The sequence below is a fragment of the Centruroides sculpturatus genome, unplaced genomic scaffold, assembly GCF_000671375.1.
Source record: "Centruroides sculpturatus isolate CEXI.00-Female unplaced genomic scaffold, Cexi_2.0 scaffold387, whole genome shotgun sequence".
Lineage (NCBI taxonomy): Eukaryota > Metazoa > Arthropoda > Arachnida > Scorpiones > Buthidae > Centruroides > Centruroides sculpturatus.
Window position 1 is genome coordinate 90710 of NW_019384709.1, and position 14296 is coordinate 105005.

Genomic DNA, 14296 nt, shown 5'->3' on the forward strand with positions numbered 1-14296 from the left:
TTCTGACGATTTTATTTATTTTTTGCTCTTTCCGCCCTGTGGGCATTAAGAAGGCCTGTTATAGCTAGCCCATTATGGGTTCGGCCAGGTCCACAATGGAGCGGCCGGGTGGCGAGGGACGGGGGTCGACATATCTGGACGGATCACCACCAAAAAAATTCCTTGGGATTTTTCGAGCTGTCCGGATTCGAGTCCGGGTCCCCCAGAGCGGTGGGCTGCCAGCTTGACCGCTCGGCCATCCGGCCGCGCCATCTGATGACTGTGATGCAGGGGAAAGAGGGATAAAACAGCGAAAATTTTTGCTGATATAATACTTAAACGGCCGCTAAGATTAGATTACCAATGGAATTTAAAATACACAACATTTTGCATTATAAATTATATAATTTCTGTTGAAAATATGAAACCATTTAAATAATTTTTTTTTTAATTTATGAGTTAAATATTTTAAAATTTATATTATTAATGTAAAGTTTAATTAGTTGATAAAAATATATTAATTTTTACGTTCTTTTTCATATTATTTTTTAAAATTATTTTTGGGCTATATTTGCCGACGTCACGAAACAGGAATTGTAAGATGTGAAGACAAGTTGACAACTGCGATGATTCTATGGCCTGTTTATTACTTTGTTACTATTTGGAGTTTATTTGATGTAAGTTTAATTTTAAAAACAGTTTCAGTGATTAATCAAATCAACTACCTCAAATACGTCTAGGAAAAAGTAAAGAATGTCCTACTTAAAGACATAAATATCACATATGATAACATTATATATTATTGGCCTGTGTGTGTGGAACAGAAACGAAATCGTGTAATGTAGTATACGATTGGATATTTGAAAGTTAAATATACTTAAATCAGCCAATTGGATTATTTGTAAGTTAAAAATTATATTAAATATATTAAAATTGAATCTGATAGCAGAATTTTAATTATTGACACAATTTGTAAGAAAATTTAATTTGTCAGTTACATACAAATGTTGAAATTTTGCTTTTTTTTTATTTGTTTTTTTTTCAGTTTAAATTTATTGAGAAAAATAAGCATCTGCTTTTAAATATTATCCCTATGGAAACTGATTTTTATAATTATTTTTTTACAAAAAATTTCTCATATATTCCAACAATTATATATTAAAAATATGATTATTTTTCTCTTAAAGAACTATTTAATGCAGTTTTCTAACTAAATTCTAATATATTTTCTTAAAATCACTGCTACAGTTTAATAATGGCTGCGTTCGGCAGACTCTACACTTCTGGAGCCATTGAGTATTTTTCTGCTGAACGTCCTCTACGGTAGACTCTTTCGGAATGTTTGTTGTTTTGATGTCGCATTTGGTAGCGTCTTTCGTTTACGCTACTTATCGCTACCCGAAACTGACCGAAGAGACTTTGTTGCGATGTGACATCGCTCGTGGTTCGGCAGATCTGGGTTGCTACGTAACGGCTCCCGATTTGCTTGGTTACTACTGTTGAGTCTGCTGAACACAGCCAGTATTTCATTGATCAGGTTAATCTTGTTGCACTTACTTATTCATTTTTTAAACTAATAGTGAGAGTTTATTCATTTCTACAAATCTTTGTTAAGCCATTTAAAAACACGATTTGATATATATTGATAAAATATGAGTAATTTAATTTCAATATGTAAATTATTTTGTGTATCTTAACGTAAATTTAAGTATGTTAATACGAAGAATAGATAGTACTTAAATTGCTATAGTTTAATATATATTGTACTTTTGTATATGAATGTGTTAATGTACTATTTAAAAGGACTATGTGTTTATAATTTAAATAAGTGGGAAAATGTTTTGTAATAAAAAAATAATTCATAAAATACTTTATTTATTTATTTTTATGAAATACTTAAGAAATTTCAATTGTAAACAATGGTTCTAATAGTGCATTGCATATTTTTTTTTTAGTCTGATAAAACTTTTAAAAACCATTTATTATAATTTGAAAAACTTTTAAATGGTAATTAAATTTTTAACTGTAAATTAAAAATATACATTCGATTTTTCAATAAATATAGAATTCCGTGAATGTACAAAAACAGTAGGAATAAGATTTAAACTGATTCGGATGATGTGATTTATCAATGATGGTCTATGAGAAATATTCAATAAGTTTATCTGGTGAGTAAAAATTTAAATCAAAATTTTGCAAATTTTGAATAAAAATTTCCAAATTTTATCAATATTATTCAAAATTCTATAATATAAATCTTGGTATTTATATACAAATTTATTTTCAATGTTAAGTCAAAATAAAATAGTATTCAGATAACTTAATATCAACATAATAGAATAATGTATTGTGTTTATTTATGTTAACATTATGAAATATTTTCTCATTACAAATACATCAGTGAATTTTGTAACTCAAAAGTATCTAAATTTAGTGTTAATTATATATTTCTTTACTCTCCAAAAGTTATAATCTAATTTATTTGGTTTTTTTGACTTATTCAGAGTTATGGTAAATATAAATACTTCAGAGTATAAATATATGCAAATATTGATTATTTTTGTTTTTCAGAAAAATTTATTTTAAACTTAAACTATGAAATTTCAGAAGTTTATTTTTTACAAATTTTTGTGTGGGCTTTTTTAAATTTTATAACAGAATTTTATTATTAAAAAGTAAGTTTTTAAATAGTTAATTTTATGTTTTTGTAATTCTTTAAAAATTTGAGATTTGAGTACATTTCAGTGTGTTTATTTTCTGAAATTTTTAGTATGAAATTGCCTGACAAGCTGAATTATTATGTAAATCACAATCATGTTTTATTACTTTAATTACCAGGTTTTAAAATCATTGCGCATTTATCTGTTGCTACATGTTCTGTAAGAATTTACTATAAGTAACTTAACTTTTTGTGCTCGGTATGTAAATAAATAATATGAAAGCCGTAAATTTTTAAAAATAAAATATTATATAATCATTGTTATCAATAATATTTAAACCAGCATTATTGACTTTATATAAATTGCTTATTTTAGATGAAATATTTCTGTAGACAGTATTTTTCATCTGGTATGAATAAATTGTAACAAAAATTGTTATTTTAATTTTAAATAATAAATGTTACTAATAATAATAATAAGTAATTTAAACAAATGCATTGAAGTAAGTAACCAATTTTATAAATAATATATTCACATGTGAAATATAGAGGAAAAATTATATTGATTTTTAAGCAGCATTGAAAAAATTATGTTCAAAATTGTTTATTTACAAAACTTTTTAAAATTTACTTAGATTATCTTCATGAATTTTTACTGGTAACTTTTCTTAAGGATGTTATATATTACACATTATTGAAAAATATAATTTTCTGACCAGTAACTATTGGGATAGAATAACAACATTCCACATCTATTTTTGGATAATCATTATAAGTATATAATGGATTCAAAATCTAATTTAAAAAAAGTTTTTCTCGTAGTTTTTATCAATTTTATACTTTTTACAGTTTGAAAAAATCAGATTTATGAAATAAAAAATTGTTTTTATATTTATAGAACAAGTGTAAAAATCATTGACTTGTTATATTAAATATTTAAACTTTTTATCATTTCTATAAATAAATATAACCTTTATAGCAGTACTTCTTGAACTTTGTGATCTGTTGTCCATTAAACAATGATCCAAAGATACCTAACTTCTTTTCTTGTTTCAAAAAATAAGTTTTTACAAAATTTAATGGGAAAATTGAAAATTTTCAATCTTCATTTTTTTTATTTATCAAAAAATAATTATCAAAACTATATCAGTAATTAAAATTACTTTTCAAGTATATTTTTAATATAAAAATCATTGAAAATGTTCTTTTAATATTACAAATGAAATTCAAAGAAATTATAATAAAGTTGTAATAGTTAGAAGGATGGTTTCAAGTAGTCTAGATATTGATTGAAGTCAGTTTTAACTTTCCATATCATTCTAAATACTAAATTTATTCCTATATTTGTGTTTTAAAACCTCAAAAAATGAAAATATCTGTTTACATAAGTAAATAATCAAAAACATTACTAAATATTTTACTATTCTTGGGAGTATTCTGATGATGTATTTTTACAATCCACAGTTTTGGGTATTTTTGCTTTTGCTTTGTTTTTAAATCAAAAATGTTTAACAGTGATAAATACAATTTCAGAGTTGAATCACATGACATTTCAATCACCATATCTTCATTTATTGAAGTTAGATTTGCTTTTTGAATATTTTATTCTATGAATGGATTTCTCATTCATTGCATTTTTTTATTTATGGGAAGTACTCTCCTAATTTGGAAGCCAATGATAAGAGATGTTCTTAGAGGACAAGCTAATTTTGTATTGATTATTTAATCCAATGATTCAAGAAAATCATTTACAATAGTAATGACTTACAATTTCTTTGCATGTTCAGATTACTTTTAGTCTTTTTCAATTGTTCATTAAGTGTTGAGTTTCTACGTCAGTATGGATCTCATCATTCAATAAGAGGGAATTTGGTTTTATTTTAGAGCTCAAATATCATTTCCAGAAATTTACTCTTTGACAATCATTATACTTTAGTGTATAATGAGAAGTGTATATATATGGGAGAAGTTATTGAGACTATTTTTGCTTGTTTTGGATGAGATTTAATGAAGTTCCTTTTTCTTTTAGTCTGTTCAAAGTGACATTTTGAAGTGTCACAAAGAAGCAATGTATCTAATCAACTAAAAGAGTGACAGTTTTAACTGTTTGCATTAGCTCAGAATGCCTTTCTGACATAGCCTGGCCAATTTATTGCAAGAGCAATACATTTTTTCCAATCACTGTTATGTATTGCAATAAAAATGTATCTTTAAAAGCTTTTTTGGTAATTTTTCTTTTTTTAGAACTAAAATAAGTTATATATATATATATAACAAATTAAAAAAATGAAAGAGAGAAACAATATTTCTTAAACCTTTTATATATATATATATTTTTCTATGTATAGCTAAAGTTTTTATATAAAGTACTGTATAGTACATAATACATATATTTTAAATTATTTTATGAAGTTAGAGCAAAGACAGTCATTTCTATTCTTTTGAGATAAAGTAAAAATGTTTAATGAATTGGAGTATTTTATTCAACTTCATTTTCATATTAATCAAGTTCAATTAATCAATTTTCAGTTTTCCTTAACTAAACTTGAACAGTAATTATGATTAAAGACATTATATAATTTTTTATATTATAGTTTGATTTGTTGATTTTAAAATCATATGAATAGGTTGGAGCTTATATTGCATTTGATTTTAGGATTGTTTTCTAGCATAAAAATAAAATAAGCAAATGAACAATAAGATTTGAAATAATATTGAGAATTGATTTTTGTATGAACTTTTTAAGAATTAGATATTTTGACTATTTGGAAAGTTTGATGATAAAATTATTTTGCATTTTTTTAAATGTAAATTTGGTTTTAGTTTTATTTAAAAGAATTATAGAGCCATCTTATTAATTACTGTTTAGATATGTAAAACTTTTTTATTCACTTATATTCTTTGTGTTATTCATTTAGTTTAAAAGACCAAAAATTGTCATTATCTGATGATGATTTCATTTCCTAACATCATTAAATGATAAATGATGCTAAAATATTGCTATTTTTTATGATGATAATATAATCTATTCCAAATAAAGTTAAAATTAAGTTGTTCTATTATAAATGAAGCTACACTTGAGTGATTTTATTGTACTGCAAAAGTAGCATCATTAATTCTTCTTAATTGATTGTTATTAAGTTAAATAAAATCATATTTTAATTTTGATTAAACACTGAAGATAATTTTTATATTTTTAAATAAGTTAATTTACTGAACATTTCTAATATCTATTTATAATCTTTATTTTTTTATATAGTAGAACCCTGATTATCTGAGTTAATGAGGATCAGTGTTACCTCAGATAATGAAAAACTTTAATGAGACAGACAACCACAGTCATTTCAAATTAAAAATTATAAATCCAGCCATTTATACCATATAAATTAAGCCTTTTTTATGTATCTTATTGAATTTAATCAAATTTAAGAATAACAGTTTTATTATTCATTATACAACTAATATGTACAATAGTTTTAAGGATAAAAATATGTATTATTGTAGTTAAATTTTAATATGAATGGTTTGTCTCACATTAAATGATAAAAGGTAACAGAAAATTATTCATATGTGCTATCATTTTAAAGTTTCTTTTTGAATTACAGTTTAATTAATGTAGTGTACAGCTTTGGTTAACCAAGGATCTACTGTATTATTGAAAACTATCAACTGTATAACTGAGTTATTATCCTTTTATATTACTTTTAATATATTTTAATAATTTTACTTTATTATATTTGACATGAGAATGTTAGATATTCAATATAAATCAAATGCTAATCAGGTTCTCTGAATTGGTTTCTGAAAGAAGACATTTTGAAGTATGTAAATATTGGCATGAAATCGTAATCATCATCATAAATTTATTTATTTTTTCAAATAAAGGGCATCTTTATGTTGTTAAACATTGAGACTATTTACAAATGATAACTTCTGATGTTTTGAAATAATTTTCCAACAATGTCATTATTGATTCATTTAACTTTGGATATTCACTAATTGATTGCATATTTAATTTATGTGTATAGGCTACAATAAATTGTTCATTTAGTATTTGTTAGCAATAAAATCCCAATGTAAATACTTATTAAATTCATATATAAAAGCAATGGATAATCATTGATATTTACTAACTATAGTGATAATATTATTCTTCCAAAATATTTTAGTTAATAAAAATCAAGTATTACAACTTTAGCAGATATATATTAATAATTCTCAACCACACCTCCTCAATATCTTTGAATTTAAGTATAAATAAGGAGTAATTTTTTCATCAGAATCAAGAAGTTTCAACAATTAGCAAACCTCAACATTCAATAAGATGAATTGTAAGTATATTTTTCATATACATCTATATCCAATTGATATATTTTAAAAAATTTAATTCCAGCTTCCCAAAAATTCTCAAGTGGTAAGTATTAAAATAAATTTTAATAAACAGTTTTCTTTGTATATATTTAATTGATATTTTAATATAGATTAAATTTCAACTCTCAAAAATGTTTGAAGGGTTAGTGTTAATAAATTTGATAATTAAACAGAATATATTAAACTTTGCCTTATTGTTAAAATATTATTTCAAATTGTTATGTTTTAATTTACTCGACAAATTTTTATTTTAAAATATTATTACAAATTAGCACAACTTAATAATTAAATGAAATATAATAATTAATTAAAATAAGTTTAATATAAAATTAAGATTTGTGATCAGTATGTGTCAAACCACTACTACTAATGTTATAACAATAATTTTTGAGTGAAAAATGGATAACAAAAGTAATGATAGAAGATATTTATTATGATGCAAAAATAGCTCTAGTAGTACANTGAATTTTTTTAATAAACATATTTTCACAAAATTATGGAAATAAAATTGTAAAAATAATAATAAAAAGCAGAAATTAACACTTTTGGCAAGAGCCGCATGTAACTCCAAAAGAGCCACATTTGCCCACGGTGGTAATATACAATGGCAATGGTTAACAAAAATAACAGAAATAATTGCTAAAAATATAAAGAAAATTATATTCTTAATGATTAGTGATCTTCAACCAATCTTTCTTTTAGTACTTGGCTTTTCCATAATTAATTTCCTTTGAATTAAGTAAACAGACGTAATAGATCTACAGACTATTGGTGGCAGATCCAAAAATTGCCAGACCATAGAATGCCAGATTAAAGAGGTTCAGTCTATATTGCCATCTAAAAGAAATGAAATTAAAGACAAATTGTGATTTATAATTTACTTCAATTTTAAGTTACATGCATCTTTATAAAATTTTTAATGTTATTTTTCTCTTATGTAATCTAGACTATGATTGATTTAAAATATTTATTTTAATTTAGTGAAAATATGAAAGTTAGAAAGAATACTGAAATAATGAAATATGATATTAAATATAGTATTTTGAATTTCTATTTTTCAGTTACACTAAAGGTCAGATTTTAGTATTTTACATTTTATTGTTGGCTTTGTACAACATTGACAATGTTTTGACGTCAGATCATGGAGGTTTGCTTGATTGTTCAAACAACTGAAGAAGAATTTTCACTTGTCTTTATGAACTTCATTCTGGCAGAAGAGAAGTAAATATCTTAATGAATTTTTATCAATGGTAAATATTATTATATTTTTAGTTATTTAAGTTAATTAAATTATTGTTTTAATTAACTCACATATTTGGTAAATTTTTTAAGATAAAGTGTTTGTTAAAAAAATTGATACTGATTTAGAAATTGAAAACATTATTTTGAGAATATTTTACACATTATCTAAAAAGATATATAGAATTAGAATTATTTAGTTTTATTTATTTAGTAATTCTGTCTGAAATCACAATAGTAATGTGAGATACTTTCAAGAATCACATGATTTTTTATTTACTTATTTTTCACTTATTTATTTTATGAATTTGTTTTCATATTGTAATTATTTTCTTTCCACAGTTATCCATAAATAAAACAATAAACACCAACTGTACCAGAAAACTGGAACTGTATGGTACTGTACTGTACATGTAGATAAGAAATTATACTTAAATGCAAAATTTCCAGCACAAAAATTCAATATTCTAACATATCTGGCCACTATTTCATTGGCTGTAAACGTTAGAATATTGAATTTCTGTGCTGGAAATTTTGCATTGAGGTGTAATTTCTTATCTACATATCTATAAATATTCGTTTTTCCACAAATAGAATTTAATACCAAAATTCTTAGAAATGTATTGCCAAACCTTTCAGTTTTGTAAATAATAAATTGGAAAATATAGAATATGTCAGTAAATATGGAATTTAATTCATTATTGTTATTTTTTAAACTACCAAAATAACATCAAAATTTTATTCAGTTCTATTCAAAACACCAGAATTTACATAAATATACAAAATTGAAACTTCATTTCAAAACCAAATGTATTTTACAGAAATAAAACATTATGTAATACTCCTATTTGAGAATTAAAAAATTTTGGATTTACACATCAATGTATTTAAAATATAATATTGTTCATGGTAAAATAGAAATTAACAATTACTTATATTTAAAATTTCAGTAAAATATGTTTTTAAAATTTACAGGTTAAACCTCCTTAATCTGGACCTGGCTATTGCCAAACTATGGAAATGGACCACTAAGAAAACAATCTGTGTAACCATATGCTTATTCCATATATATGTTGTTGTGTTATCAAAGATAGAACAAAGCTCAAACAACAAGTAATAAAACTATTAATGCTTCCAAAGATTATTGTTTCATGTATTATAAAGTCTAAAACTAAAAACAATACTTGTAGTATCTGTAGCTCAGATTACAATAGAAGTTAGCAGGATCTTTAAGGTATGCAATGTTTCTATGGTCATCAGGTATAGTACATGTATGTACTGTACAGTACATCAGAAACAAAGGTGGTGGAGCAAAGTGGATTTTCTAGATTGGAATGAGTCTTGGAATGGGTTATTATTGATAAACAAAAATATAAACACTATCTATTGGCATTACTTGTAAATATATTTAATTAATGAGTACTAGCATTTTCAACATTATATAACAGTCTTCTTCAGGTAATATGGCAGATGGAACATTATAAATCTAGTGATAGAACACATTTTCAAATTGCTCTTTGCATGGAACATAAAAATTTAAAAATGCAAAATTATATGCCATTACAAAATAAACATAATATATCAGGGGTGGGCAAGCAAGAGTTCAGTGGGAGCCGAAATGTAGGTTTTGCAAAATGCATGGGAGCCACAGTTCTGTACTTTTTTATTCTGTACTGCAGTTCTGTATTGCGATTTTATTATATAATATAAATATTATATAAAACAAATATTGAATTTTTTTAATAAACATATTTTCACAAAATTGTGGNCCTTTATAGCAGTACTTCTTGAACTTTGTGATCTGTTGTCCATTAAACAATGATCCAAAGATACCTAACTTCTTTTCTTGTTTCAAAAAATAAGTTTTTACAAAATTTAATGGGAAAATTGAAAATTTTCAATCTTCATTTTTTTTATTTATCAAAAAATAATTATCAAAACTATATCAGTAATTAAAATTACTTTTCAAGTATATTTTTAATATAAAAATCATTGAAAATGTTCTTTTAATATTACAAATGAAATTCAAAGAAATTATAATAAAGTTGTAATAGTTAGAAGGATGGTTTCAAGTAGTCTAGATATTGATTGAAGTCAGTTTTAACTTTCCATATCATTCTAAATACTAAATTTATTCCTATATTTGTGTTTTAAAACCTCAAAAAATGAAAATATCTGTTTACATAAGTAAATAATCAAAAACATTACTAAATATTTTACTATTCTTGGGAGTATTCTGATGATGTATTTTTACAATCCACAGTTTTGGGTATTTTTGCTTTTGCTTTGTTTTTAAATCAAAAATGTTTAACAGTGATAAATACAATTTCAGAGTTGAATCACATGACATTTCAATCACCATATCTTCATTTATTGAAGTTAGATTTGCTTTTTGAATATTTTATTCTATGAATGGATTTCTCATTCATTGCATTTTTTTATTTATGGGAAGTACTCTCCTAATTTGGAAGCCAATGATAAGAGATGTTCTTAGAGGACAAGCTAATTTTGTATTGATTATTTAATCCAATGATTCAAGAAAATCATTTACAATAGTAATGACTTACAATTTCTTTGCATGTTCAGATTACTTTTAGTCTTTTTCAATTGTTCATTAAGTGTTGAGTTTCTACGTCAGTATGGATCTCATCATTCAATAAGAGGGAATTTGGTTTTATTTTAGAGCTCAAATATCATTTCCAGAAATTTACTCTTTGACAATCATTATACTTTAGTGTATAATGAGAAGTGTATATATATGGGAGAAGTTATTGAGACTATTTTTGCTTGTTTTGGATGAGATTTAATGAAGTTCCTTTTTCTTTTAGTCTGTTCAAAGTGACATTTTGAAGTGTCACAAAGAAGCAATGTATCTAATCAACTAAAAGAGTGACAGTTTTAACTGTTTGCATTAGCTCAGAATGCCTTTCTGACATAGCCTGGCCAATTTATTGCAAGAGCAATACATTTTTTCCAATCACTGTTATGTATTGCAATAAAAATGTATCTTTAAAAGCTTTTTTGGTAATTTTTCTTTTTTTAGAACTAAAATAAGTTATATATATATATATAACAAATTAAAAAAATGAAAGAGAGAAACAATATTTCTTAAACCTTTTATATATATATATATTTTTCTATGTATAGCTAAAGTTTTTATATAAAGTACTGTATAGTACATAATACATATATTTTAAATTATTTTATGAAGTTAGAGCAAAGACAGTCATTTCTATTCTTTTGAGATAAAGTAAAAATGTTTAATGAATTGGAGTATTTTATTCAACTTCATTTTCATATTAATCAAGTTCAATTAATCAATTTTCAGTTTTCCTTAACTAAACTTGAACAGTAATTATGATTAAAGACATTATATAATTTTTTATATTATAGTTTGATTTGTTGATTTTAAAATCATATGAATAGGTTGGAGCTTATATTGCATTTGATTTTAGGATTGTTTTCTAGCATAAAAATAAAATAAGCAAATGAACAATAAGATTTGAAATAATATTGAGAATTGATTTTTGTATGAACTTTTTAAGAATTAGATATTTTGACTATTTGGAAAGTTTGATGATAAAATTATTTTGCATTTTTTTAAATGTAAATTTGGTTTTAGTTTTATTTAAAAGAATTATAGAGCCATCTTATTAATTACTGTTTAGATATGTAAAACTTTTTTATTCACTTATATTCTTTGTGTTATTCATTTAGTTTAAAAGACCAAAAATTGTCATTATCTGATGATGATTTCATTTCCTAACATCATTAAATGATAAATGATGCTAAAATATTGCTATTTTTTATGATGATAATATAATCTATTCCAAATAAAGTTAAAATTAAGTTGTTCTATTATAAATGAAGCTACACTTGAGTGATTTTATTGTACTGCAAAAGTAGCATCATTAATTCTTCTTAATTGATTGTTATTAAGTTAAATAAAATCATATTTTAATTTTGATTAAACACTGAAGATAATTTTTATATTTTTAAATAAGTTAATTTACTGAACATTTCTAATATCTATTTATAATCTTTATTTTTTTATATAGTAGAACTCTGATTATCTGAGTTAATGAGGATCAGTGTTACCTCAGATAATGAAAAACTTTAATGAGACAGACAACCACAGTCATTTCAAATTAAAAATTATAAATCCAGCCATTTATACCATATAAATTAAGCCTTTTTTATGTATCTTATTGAATTTAATCAAATTTAAGAATAACAGTTTTATTATTCATTATACAACTAATATGTACAATAGTTTTAAGGATAAAAATATGTATTATTGTAGTTAAATTTTAATATGAATGGTTTGTCTCACATTAAATGATAAAAGGTAACAGAAAATTATTCATATGTGCTATCATTTTAAAGTTTCTTTTTGAATTACAGTTTAATTAATGTAGTGTACAGCTTTGGTTAACCAAGGATCTACTGTATTATTGAAAACTATCAACTGTATAACTGAGTTATTATCCTTTTATATTACTTTTAATATATTTTAATAATTTTACTTTATTATATTTGACATGAGAATGTTAGATATTCAATATAAATCAAATGCTAATCAGGTTCTCTGAATTGGTTTCTGAAAGAAGACATTTTGAAGTATGTAAATATTGGCATGAAATCGTAATCATCATCATAAATTTATTTATTTTTTCAAATAAAGGGCATCTTTATGTTGATATCTTCCATTATGTAATTATAAACTGATGATTATAAATTTATTTTTAAATTAATTTTAAAATGTTAGATGAAAAATATATATTAGTTTACATTACAAAAAATAGATTTATACTTTTTTAAGAAAATAAAATACATTTTTGGGTAGTGAATATCTCTGATATACATTAGAACAAACATACTTGGAAATATCTAGAGAAGTAAATTGCTCTTTGGCACATTTTCAATTGACATTAATTAAACCAATTCCAAGGTAAAATGATGTAATTTATTTACAATGGATAACAATTTATTTGAAATAGACTATAGAGATGACAATAATTTTTAACTTCATATCTCTCTCTTAAATTATTTCTAATATTTAGTTAATTTATAATTGTCAGTATTTCCAAATTATGTATTTCTGAATTTTGAAATATATTACATGTTCTTGTTAACAATGCAAATCAATTTATGTTAAAAAGTATTATATTTTTATAATACTTTTGAGTTTAAATATTCTGATTAGTCTATATTTTTTGCACTAATATAATATAGTTACATTTAAATATATTTATTTTACTTGATGATAATAAATTTTATGTAAGTGATTTAAAAATAATTAGATATGTATGTTTAAGTAAATGTATATAATCTGGGAAAGTTTTAAGAAGGAAGAATTTTTAATTTAAGAGAGACAGGTCGACATTAAAAAGTTTTTTACATTGAAAATATTTTTTAACAATTCATTCTGTGATAAAATTGATAAATATTTATACCTTGATAAAATGATAAATAACCAAGTATATTATTAATAAATAAAATAATAATTTATATTAAAATATTCAATGTTGAATTCAGATCAAATGAATTTATATTTCTTTGTAATTTAAGCCAGCAGTTCTCATACTTTAAGTTACTCTAAGTCAAAAAGATAAATAATTTGATGCATCAGTCACAAATAGTAATAATAAAAAAAAAAAAACAGGAATTTTATAAATTATACAATTCCTTAATATGTTTAAACTGCTCTTGGTTATTTCAAGTCAGAAGAAAAGATTGCTTTGTTTATTTTTATAGATAATGATGTACTGTATTTTCATATAATCTTTGATGGTGTATACCTTGGAGGAAACTTTTAAAATCTTTGCATAGCATGCCCTACTGTATACTTTGCATCTATGAAGCAATGATTGCTCTCATAATTCCCTAGAATTTAAAGTTGTAATTTTTCAATTTGCAATTTGAAATTGGCATGTAACCTGCCCATCACATAATCTTCCCTCCCTTTCAAATATTGTCTTTTAATTGATATTAATAGAAATTACTATTGTCATTGGGCTGTAATTTTCAAATTGTAGATCTATAAAT

General features: G+C 23.6%; 1 protein-coding gene across 4 annotated transcripts in view; it reads left to right on the top strand.

The window, feature by feature from the left end:
* The first annotated feature begins 559 nt into the window (after positions 1 to 559).
* LOC111627768 overlaps positions 560 to 14296 on the top strand; it is a 63501-nt gene continuing 49764 nt past the window's right edge. For 2 of the 4 annotated variants that reach the window (XM_023371404.1, XM_023371403.1), the window contains exons 1-3: positions 567 to 880; positions 2045 to 2147; positions 8071 to 8259. The gene's annotated coding sequence lies outside the window, so the exon portion shown is untranslated. Of the gene's footprint in view, positions 881 to 2044; positions 2148 to 8070; positions 8260 to 14296 lie in introns of all 4 variants that reach the window. The other 2 variants (XM_023371405.1, XM_023371406.1) reach the window with 2 other exon arrangements.